Below are 11,999 nucleotides of genomic sequence, written 5' to 3'. Positions count from 1 at the left end.
TAAAAAATGATATTTTTCTGACACATCAGCAACCTTTGGATTCTTTCCAGTTCTCCAGATGATGCAAATGGGAAAAGAAAAAAAACAAAACCACAAAAAACAAACAAACAAACAAACAAAACCCCCACACACCATAAAACAGCAATCAGAGGGCATATATGGATTCCACACGAGCTTCGAAGAGAGGAATGGAAACACGTACTGCTTGCTTACAGTGTTTAAAGTAAATACCACTCAGGTTTAAAACTTCTGGATACAACTTGTCAGATATAAATATGCCATGGTGGGAAATAAGACGTCTTGTTTTTATTGCTAATCAGTGGAAAAAACAGGCCTGCAACTAAAACTCATTCACTCGTGTTTATATGGCTTTATTAGCACCTGATGCACTGTTAAAATGAGGGAGAATTCAAGAAGAAAATGCCAAGATGTTATTTTCTTGTGGAAAAATAATTCTATTATTTGTGAAAGCAATGATTTTATCTATTTGATAAATTGGCACAAAATATGAAAGTGAGCTTATACATAGAGATTATCACCTTCCACCATGGAATGTGTTTGTAAATGCTCTTTACAACACTTTTTTTTTTTTTCCAAGAGGCTTTACTTACTCCAGACTGACTTGAGAATTCACAGTGTAAGAAAATGATATGGAAAACTGTGTTGTACAGCAGATTTTATAAGACAAAACACATGATTTTCAGTAAAATCCTCTATGAAATAAATTCAAGTCAACACAGCCATGAAATCTGAGGATGATATGAGCATAAGATGTGTGCAGCTTATATTATTGAGTGTTGGTGGCACTACTTCAAAACATCTCCTACAAGTGCCTGCAATAAAACTTGATAACTTAGAATGAACCCTTCTGACCAGTACCAGCTAATATCTGCCCAGGTACATCATACATCCTCACCCAGTGGCATCAGAGCACAGGACCACCCTGATCCCTATTTCTCATCGAAGATAAGAATATCAAGTTGGAATAGACCTCAGTTCAGTTTGGGTCACTCTGGATTTGTAACAGTGAGCAAAAGGATGCAGGGAAACAATACTGCAATTCAGCAGAACAGGAAAACGCTAAGTATCCTCAGGTTGGAAGCTGCGGTTACTCACCTCAATGACTTCACCTGGCCCCGTGTGCAAGGAGTGCAAGAGCAGCAAGTTGTCCATCTGTGCAAGCAGGAGATCAGAGCAAGGAGAGCAAGCATTCTTCTGCACCAGGAAAAGCTGTCAGATCTGCACCAAGGCAGGACTGGCCGGCGGAGGTCACTGTGACTCCACACTGCCTGTCCTTGGGCTGCTTTGGAAAAGAGCTCTCCTGCTGCTGGAATAAAGGAAATAGCAACATTTTTAGTTTTTTTTTCTCCCTCCCCCGGCACGTATAGTTTATAAAAATGGAGACTAACTGATGGCTGTAATTTTGATGGAGATTTACCTGTAGGCAAGATGGCAATCAAACCCACACTATTAACAGAAGGCTGATTGAGTTAATGAATATAATTGTCAACTCTACAAACTGATTCAGTCTGTCTAATAATCTATCAGTTTGTCTTTCCTCTTGCAGTTTGTCCCCATTTGTGTCTTGCTGTATGGTAACTGCAGGTGAATAGCTAAAATCCCTATAAATATAAAATTGTTTGAGTGAGGACTGATGGATGCCTGGGAAAAAGAAAAGGAGATCTGCTATGCAGCGTAGTGTAATTTATCACTGTACAATTAAAAGAGGTAAATTCGGGGCTAGGCAGCTGAACTAGTAGGTAATGTTACCCTTTGTGTTTATCATAGGGTCATGGAGCAAATTCAGGTCCTTCAGTGGAGTAAGTCATGATTCAATGATTCATCCTTAAATGATTTACAGTTTGATGGATGAGTTGGCATACAGAAAGCACTCATAAAGTTACTGGAGACTGATTCTGCAAAATAGCATTAATATCTTTAAGAGAGTGAGAGAGAGAAGGAGTTGGGTGGACAGGGGCAGGAATACCTCCTGGGGTCAGAGCTTTGGGACACAGCTGGCTTGGTGAGCCTGCAGCAGCACTGCAAAGCCCACCTCCTGGTCTGCAGGTTGCCTGCCTGATAGGGCACCCTGAGGGTCTGCACAGAAAAGCTTTCCATCCTCCCCATCGGTCAGTCTCAGGTTTCAGAGAGAAGAGCATGAGAAGATGAGGGATTACACTGAGAAGTCAGAATAGCCTCAGGCCAGGGTCAAACTAAATACAGAAGTGCCCTATCCAGATCACACAGCCCTTCTAGGAGCAGTAAGTAAAAGTGACCTTGACAGGTGTATCAGAAGAAGCTTACATACATGGAACTTTTGAAAGAGGCATGCACATTCCTCCTCCTTTGTAGAGCCTGACTGCAGTGCTCAGGGCTGCCATTGCTGCAGGGTGAAGGAAAGCAAACAGCAAGAGTAACCTGCATCTTCCCTGGGGTCAGACTGAAAAACACAAGAAACAGCTACTAATAATGTAAAGAAGTTACAGCATGAGATAGTAAGACTTAAACCTTTTACATGGGAAAAATCTGTATTTGCTAGGAAGCTGCTTGTAAATGGTACCAGCAAATGTGAAAGGAAAGAGTGTGAACTCATGGCAAATGAGGTCAGAATTACACAAAGAGCATGTCACTTTTGCTCTTTTTCATGCGGAGCAACAGATCTCCCTCAACTGTTCCATGAGAATCATAGAATCATCAAGTTTGGAAAAGACCTCTAAGATCATCCAGTCCAACCTTCCACTTATCACCAATATTTCCCCACTAAACCACGTCCCTCAGTACAACATCTAAATGTTTCTTGAACATCTCCAGGGACAGTGATTCCACCTCTCCCTGGGCAGCCCATTCCAGTGCCTGACCACTCTCTCAGAGAAGTATTTTTTAGCATCCAACCTGAATTTCCCCTAGCACAACTTGTGGACATTCCATCTAGTCCTATTGTCAGTTACATGGGAGAAGAGGCTGACACCCACCTCACCACAAGCTCCTTTCAGGCAGTTGTAGAGAGCAATGAGGTCTCCCCGGAGCCTCCACTTCTCCAGGCTGAACAATCCCAGCTCCCTCAGCCACTCCTCATAAGGCCTGTGCTGCAGGCCCCTCACAGCTTTGTTTCCACTCTGCCCCAAGCCCATGGCACTGCCTGGGGTTGTTGTAGCAAAAGTATAGGACCTAGCATTTGGTCTTGTTGAATTTCCTCCCATTTGTCTCAGCCCAAACAAAAGATCAGGTGGTGTCACCTAAGGAATTAGATTAATTCCTGCAGTATTTTCACTGTCTGCAAGTAGTCATTTTGGCCACTAAATGAAAAAGACAAAGATATGCATGGATCTGACATATCAGCATCTTAACAGAAGGTGGGAGGCAGTGGCATGGACCTCCTCTGCACAATCTCATGGAAAGAAACACAAAATATATTTGCAGTATGATTCACTAATGGATATAGTGTGAGTGATGTATTGCCTCGTGGAGCTGCACGGGTGGGCAGAGTTGTGTAATTAAAAAAATAGAGGTATAACTGGGAAGATTTACATGAATCTCCTAATAAAAAGGCAAGCAACTCTTCGGAAACACAGTCTTATATATAGCTGTATGCAGGCAATGCTATGCTTTGCCATCTTCTCTTCATCTACAACTTTTTAAAACATGCGTGATACCATCATATCTATCTATGTTCTGACGTGAATCTTCATTCTCAAAGCCTTACATGTATGAGAAGAAATAAGATTTATAACCTATTGGCTCCTATTTCAGCTGTTCCTTAGCTGTCTCTTACATATCATTTGTTTTAATAGAAGAACACTTTGCTTGTCTGGTCTTGCACTGTTACAAGAGCAAAGAGTCCTCCTCCTCCCAAATTTCCTTGCTCTTTTTCACCATGTGTCTCACAGCTTGTACCTGGTTAATACACACTGTCTGAACAACAGCAACTTTATTCCCCAGTCAGCTGGATTAGACAGCAGGTTCCAGAGGCTACACTGCCACTGAATACACTTACATCAAATTTAACATGAAGGGTAATCAATAAAAATATAAGCAATACATTTGTCTCATTCTGCTTTTTTTTTTTTTTTTTTTTTTTTTTTAAACTTGTACAAATGCCCAAGTACAGCTGGCTTTCAGCTGTTTCATAAGTGGTATCATTGTCATTTATGGAGCACTTTGGGCTTCACAATTTCTATCATAATGTCACAACTTAAATGTGCCGTGTCCCAGTGTTCTTGCAGTGCTATCTGATGGGAAAGGAAGTTGCTTTTCGTGCTTGCATGTAGATATTACCTGAATCAGCAGAGTCTGTAAGTTATCTGCATATGCAAGTAGTCAAAAAAAAAAAAAAAAAGTGAAAATATTGAAAAAAAAAAGAATAGAATGGAATTGTGTTAGCAACCCTAATGAAAAAGTCAACATCTCTTGCTCAAAAAATGAAACTAGCTGAAAGTTAAATTAACTGAGTAAGCACACTAATTGAAATTTTAATCACAACCCATAATAATAAAATAGGATTCTTTTCTGTTTTTTCATGCATTCGAAGACTGTTTGATTGGCATTTTTCAAAGGTGGTGAGAGGAAAGCAGGGATTTCATGTGCGCTGCTCAAGTCCTGTCATGCCTGTCTGCCTGTGGGAACTGAAGAACTATATAAATTATCAGAAGAGTCAAGAGCAAAAGTGTCATTTAGGAGAGAAAGAGTTTTTAGTTAAACTGCTCTGAGCTTTCCTGTTTGTTTAATTTTAGTGGCTAAAAAGAAGTTGGAAAGAGGATGTTGTGTTTTAGATTCAGCATCCGTAATACCTATATTAGGGTGTGAAAGTTGCACTGGATGAGTGATATCTTGGCAGCCCTCCCAGCAATTTAAGTGGGGCAGGATTTTACCCATCATTTTTAAAGCAAACAAATACAGGAGAAAAAGAAAACAAACCAGAAGAAAAATACTCTCATTTCTCAGTGTAATAATGAAAGAAAAAGAACACCACCTTAGATTTTAGACAGACCTGTGGCATACCAGTCTTTCACAGAAAGGCTTTTGCCAGGGCATTGGATCAGGACTTTTGTTAATGTATCTAAATATCTGCCCTAAGTATAATTCAGGAATAAATACTAATCTCTTATTTTATTTTATTTTTGGAAGGTGTGGGGAGGTGAATGGGAGGGTTTTGTTTTTTTTTTGGTTTAGTGATACAACAGAAATTTGTCCTCTCATTTTACCTGAAGAATTAAGATTCCAAATTGGAAGTAGTAGCTCAAATTCAGACACATGTACAGTACTATGTCAGAGTTAATCTCTGGAAAGAACAAAAAACCTTTCCACTTACTTTTAATACGAATTTTGTGATTTTTGTGCCACACCAATAATGTTATTATCTCAGCATTGAGAGCGTGAATGTAAACGGTACATTCTCTTCTTTGAAAGATTTAAACCTTTGATGGATAAAATGCTAACAAATGTGAAAATAATTAAGAAATAATCCTGCACAATAATGAAAGACATTAGATCTTCATGAGTAAATGGAATATCTCAATTTTTAATATTTTTAAATCTGTGGTAGGCATAGGATAATGTTATTAATTTGTTACTTTTTAATTGAAGATCAAAGGGCATTATAAATTGATTTGGACAGTACTTATTTTCTTCATGTACTCTGTGCCTGGGATATTCTGAAGTTATCAGTAACCTTTGGGTGGGTTGGTGAAGCAACGTGCACTCCTTTGCTAGTAAGTGTAAATATTTTTATCTTAAAATCTGATATCAGATGTTTGAATTGGATTTCCAAATGTACTCAGGTGCTATGATGATGGGCAAAGCATGACATTCGAAGTGAGGAGGTCGTGTTGGAGGAACGCTGTTCAACACAAGCCTGGCTGCTTTAATTTACAGCTCCCCACTGGCAGCAGTTTTGTGTAGAAGAGTTCTTCCTCCTCAGCCATTCAAAAGTACGTCTTCAGGAAGCTTATTTCATGTCCCTGGAGTTGGGCTTATTGATCACTCACATACTTAAACATGTGCTTAACTTTAACAACTTTGTTAAACTGGGGACTAAATCAATTGCAGCAAGTATCGGTCTTGTGCAAAAGGGATATACACTAAAAATAAGAGATCAAAAGATAAAAATCAAAATGGATGGATGACCTTAGAAAAGGCATTAGGCAGATTTGAGGCATTCAATCCACTGTTGAATCTCACCCATTGATGTTTCTGCGCCTTTTCTTTGAGCTGAAGCTGCTTTTCCTCCAAAACATGAACATTAATCACTAAAGACAGCGCTAACAGTGTCAGTATCTGAAAGATGTTAGTAGTGAGAGAAAAATTGGCTATGTAAATGCAATACCTTATTCATACTACTTTAGCACAACTGTTGTCTTGGAGGGATGAAAGGTATATTTTGGAATGTAGGATGCAGAATGACTCCTGACCTAAATTATGCCATTACCTCTCAGAGATTTTAAAAATAATTTAACAGAAAATTTCATCACGCAATTCCATCTGTTCCATTTCAATTCCATTCCAATTTTTAATTGTACGGTGTTTCACAGGTTGACATCAAGTAAAATCGGCTAATCCTCCTCACAGATGTGTTTCACTCCAGTAATACAGAGGATAAATGTACCCATTAGAAAGCAGAAAATAGAGGAGACAGACAAAACTGCAAATATTATTTCAGTTTCAGCTAATTAATTACAGGAGAAGAAAGATTCTCTCAATACCACTATCTGCAAATGCTGTTACTGGTTTGAGTACCCCAGAGCACAGCCCTCAGAAACGGCTCCTTTGGACTAGTTGCATTTAGAGGGTGAACAGAGAACAACCTTATTGCTCTTAAAGTAGTTTTCTGAATAAAAATAAAGCTTCTTATTTTTGGAGACAGTTAGTCTCCAACCAAACTTTAAAAGTCAGTTGTTTCCCACTCTCTTATTTCTCACCTCTTTATTATTATTATTATTTCTTTCTGCTTGCAAACACATGTTCTCTCCTAGCACAACCTACCTGTATCCCAGAGTGGAACACTAAACCTTGAAGAGCTTTGAGTTTACAAAAACCTGTTACATTCCATTTTCTGACTGTGGAAAAGTGATTCTTAGGGAAGGGAAAATGGCTTGTCTAAATTCACACAGTGAGATTAATGATGGAGCCAAGCATTGAGCATTTAGGCTGTGGTCAGATGATCACTAAGATTGGATTTATGCACTACTGGATCACCTGGAAATACAAAGCTGGTACAGACAGTCATGCATCTTGTCGAATTATTTACAGCACACAGGATAGCACTTGTGTCAGCTGGTGCCATGAAATAACCCAGACTACATGAATCCTGTATGTCATTCATTCTGATCTCTCAAGTCTGTTTTGGGATGATGGCCTGTTGCACTGTGGTAGAAAAGTTAGCTCCTACTTATGAGGAAAAAAACCCAAAACACTAGAAACTCATCGTGTCACAAGATGCTTTCTACATGTTCCAAGTCAAGAGTTTCCAGAATGCAATGGAAGTCAAGATGCAGCAGCTGATGGCTAGGCTCCTGAAAGGCACCCTCTCCTGCTAGTGATTGGTTATAGAAATGAGCAGATAACTGAGAGTAGTTTTCCAGGCTGCATCAGCAAGGAAGGAGGAACGGGACAGAACTGCATTTTGTAAACTCATTTTTGGTTGCTCAGGCTCCTCTTCCAGGAGGAATGTGGGTCTGCGAGAAGACGTCTGGCTACCAGCAGAAGGTTTTACTTCAGATATAGGCAGGTCAGTAATACTGGGAGAACTCTAGAAGAGGGAAGTTTCCAAATATCTGCTTGCAGTTGTTTCTCAGGATGGTTCCCACTCAACCAGCAATGTTTAATGAACACTGAGGAGAAAATTTCCTTGGTTTTCTGAGAGGTGTAGCTGTTTGCTCTTAGCATTTGATTCCTAATCAGTTTGATGCAGAAACGTGAGCAAGACAGTGCTGAAGTACAGGATGCTCTTTGGAAGCCCCCTTGGCCCATGATGCGATAAGCAGGAAGTCAAAAAAAGCATTTCTCAACTGAAAATGAATAATCTCTTTCTGTCCTCTGACTTTTCCTGAGCATTTATGAACATCTTGGGGCACTGCAACACTGTGCTGGGGTCATTTTCAGCTGGTTTCACAGTTTTCATTAAGCTTATGTTTTTCATGCCCCTCATCTGATAGATGACCTGGAGACAGGAGAGTCAGCTGTTGTGGTCAACCACTCATGTAATTGGATGTTTCCAAAAACATCCCACGCCACACTTGCTTGAATCCTAGTACACTGCTTGCATCTGGTTGGGGTTGTCTTTCTGGGGTTTGTAGGCTGCAATCTTTAAGCATGGTCTGCAAGGGTGTGAGCTAGCCATCACGTGGGAGACGCCGTTGGTCAGGAAATAAGGGTGTAGTCAGATTTACTACTGCAAATGCATCAGGAGAAGTTTAAGAAGCTAACTCTCCCAGCTCTTTCTGGCTACTTCTCAGTTTTATGACAGAGCCGCAAGCGTGATCTGCCTTCAGTTCATCCAGCTCAACCTAAACCAGAGATGAAGGTGATTTGAGAAGCCCTGGCTGATTAGGCATTGAATCTAGGAGGATTTACATAATCTGTTCTGGTGGCTCAACTGTGGGCTGGTAATCACCAGCTGAAAGATGGCAAATGACAACTGTGGACAGTAATGAATAGTTAGAGGTTGTAATATCTTGAAGGCTCCAATTACTGCCATTGTAACTGTAACTATGCCTGAAGATAGAGTGTGGGAGTGACTTGACTCTGCCAGTCACCGAGCAATTAGCCCCAAAGGCAGCATGGCACATATCTCTGTGCCTCCATTTCCCATCTGTGAAAGAGGGACAGAACTGCACATTCATTTTCGTTTAGTATATTCTGCTTTGACACTAAGTGTAAGGATTCAACCTTAAATAGGACTTTCTCAAATGCATCATGAGAGAACTAGGCACCCACTGAAATAAAAGAGTAGTTAGAAATTACTGGAGAAGCAGTCCTCTCCTTGCAATAATAACAGTTATGTTTAATATCTGTCATATTCTCTTTTTCATATAGAGATACCAGACAGCCCTTATTTCCTCGTATCACACGGCAAACCTTTTCTTGGAGCAAAATGCCTGCTAAAACATTTTGGTTTATGTAAAGGCACAAAGTGGTATTACCTATGGGGCTTCAGGCTGCAGGGGCCTGCAGGCAAAATACTCAACATGCTGAAGAGGAAATGCAGTTACTGAAGTCAAGTTTATGTTTTTTAGCCTATTTTTCTTGAGATAACTTTGTCAGATTGTCAAACAAACTCTCCAAAGGGATTTGAGTCACAACCACATTAAACTGGAATCCAATCTTGTTATGCTGGCCTCAGCTAGTGGATATTCCCTCTGAGCGAGCCTGCACTGTATTAAGCTGCCTTCTGTTTCTTCAACCTAAGCTGTGAATGTATAATCATATTTCCTTTTGAAAATGACTTTTTCTTCATTACAGAAACAGGATTGATTTTCCTACAGAGTGTAACACTTGTCGAAGCAGCCATAATCAAATTTCAGAATAATGTCTCTACACAAATAATTCCCACAATTAAACTGGAACCCTTCTGAATACCTGTTGGGCTGGATTCTAATCTCTGTATATCCACTGAGAACACAGGCTAAATCCACAGCTTGTACACATCAAGCCCATCTGTGGATACCAGTTGTGGATATAACTCCCTACTTGCAGTGAAGTGAACAGTCACTCATTAACACTGGTATGACAAAAGGAAAAGAACTGGTCCAATAAATCAAAATAAGCTCCCTTTCACATCAGTGAATTAAATAATTTGCATATATCTTTTAATTTTCCCGATATCCCAAATATTCCCTCATCTCACTCTAAATAAAATTAAGAGGAGATGGATACAAAGATAGTAATGTTGTGATAGTTAGTTTAGGAGAAGCTTTAGTGGCCTGAGGACTCTCGCACTAAGCCACGGTATGAGCATATTATGTCAACAGGCTCTATTTTTTGTGAAGAGCCTTCCAACTTAATGAAGACATTTAGGAAAGCCATGAACAAATCATGGGCAAACGTTGCAGACATTTGTGTGACTCTCAAGTGCTGCCTGTGCTGCCTTCTCAGCAAATTCATGTCTTCTTTCTTAAATCTTGTGATCAAACTGCCATACTTCCTTAAATTGGTTATGGTGCCCATCCGAACTAGGCAAAATTCATTTCTGAAATAAAAAGTTTTAAAATACCTTTTCTATTGCTTTCCATTTTACCAAAATTCTTCCCATCCTCCTCCACAATATCCTGTTTCTGCTGTGCTCTGCACCTTTGAAGAATTTACTTCTTTATCCTCCTCTCTGGAAAAGTCCTGACCAAAAGTACTTCCAGCATTGCTGGAAAATATCTCTTTGATTCATCTTTCCTAGATAAAACATATGAGGGGAGGCAAACAGGCTGCCTTCCCAAGAACATCCCACCTTTCTGTGCACCAGTTACCAATGAGGCAGGCTCAACACTCCTTCAACTGATAGGTGTTCATCATTCATGTGCTCTGAGGCTCCCTCTTTTCTCTCATTCACACATTAACATGTGCACATGCACTCATACACACATGTAAAATGTGGAGAACCTAAATCAAGAAAATAATTAAGGCAAAATCCATTTTAAATATAAAGTGGAATCCCAGCTCATACTGCTTGGCAGCAGTTAGGTGATATAAAGCCAGCTATCAACTTGCCTTAAAGGGCAGCTCTAGATTTCCCCTGTTATGGAGAGATGAATGTTTAAAAGAAAATGAGGACTTTTTTTTTGTGTGCAAATGAATTTGCAGCTCCACCTATTTTCTGAATGTCAAGTAGCCTGATCTTCTTACAGACACATGTACGGCAATAAGTGAAAGTAAAGTGTTTGCCAGCAAACCTTTTGCTAGCGTCCACTTAGTATTATCTATTGTAGTCATTCCATTGGAGAACATCATGTTATTAAGGGAGGCCAGCCCTGCCAAGTGTTAGTCCCCCAGAGGGGACTCACCCATGTGTTAAACATTTTAGCTCTTGTAATAGAAGGCTATGCTCTATATTTCAATGACAATTCACTTAGTGTTTACAGATGAAATACTTGGGAGTGCATCCCAGCGAGCAGTGTTTGCTTTTGATGCTGAAAGAATCATGGAGTGCATACTGTTTGTGAGACAGACGCGTCTTGTTGCAGTCAGCATACCAGGCACTCAAGTTCAACTTGGGCACCTAATATGTGCATCAGCCTTGCTGAGTTGTGGAGAGCCCTAAGCACACTGTGCTTCCAGAGGCTACTAGGATATGAATACTATGAGAGTAGGGTGGCTGGAAAGCTTCAGAAGCATAGCTCTCCTTTACAACTAGGCAAACTGCACGATGTCATTCTGAAGGCAACCTGTGATAGAAAGGGTGGAAGTACTGCCAGCTGCTTGTTCTGCTTTTGAGGGGAGAAGGGGGAGATTTCACGTAACTTTGTTGCTCTGAGCAGAGTATGTAAATGTCAAGGGGGGAAAAAGGCAGGGAAGAGTGGGGAGACATGCATATTCCCCACAGAGCCTCTCAGCAAAGCTCTTGTAAAGCAGTCTGGCACTGGGAAGTGGCATGCACTCTGGAGGAATGCTCCAGTTTCAGTTTCCTTTAAGTAGATTTGACTTTGTCTCATTTAAAGCGAATGTGTTGCTTTGTTGACATGAAAGTTTTGATGACACACCACCCTAATTGTTCGCTATTCTAGAGAAGCACAAACCTGCATCCGATGCTCTATGACATGTTTTTGTGCTTCTTGTTATAGTTTTCCACCAACTGATCATCACAGCAAGTCAACCTGCAAATGAGAACTCCTGAGCACTTTAATGAGGCCCTTATCTATGGCCAACTTAGGACTACTCATTGGGCTCTCCCCTGTTGAACAGCAGCAACTCCAAATAACCCTCCCATTAAAACGAATGCGCTGCTGTCAGAGATGTCAGGTTGCGGGCGCGACGGGCTTCTGAAGCCAGTTATTGCATCATTCTTCTGCTGGGCT

This window comes from Meleagris gallopavo, chromosome 3 (genome assembly GCF_905368555.1).
Source record: "Meleagris gallopavo chromosome 3, MGAL_WU_HG_1.1, whole genome shotgun sequence".
NCBI classification, from domain to species: Eukaryota; Metazoa; Chordata; class Aves; order Galliformes; family Phasianidae; genus Meleagris; species Meleagris gallopavo.
Note: the sequence above shows the minus strand (reverse complement) of the source record.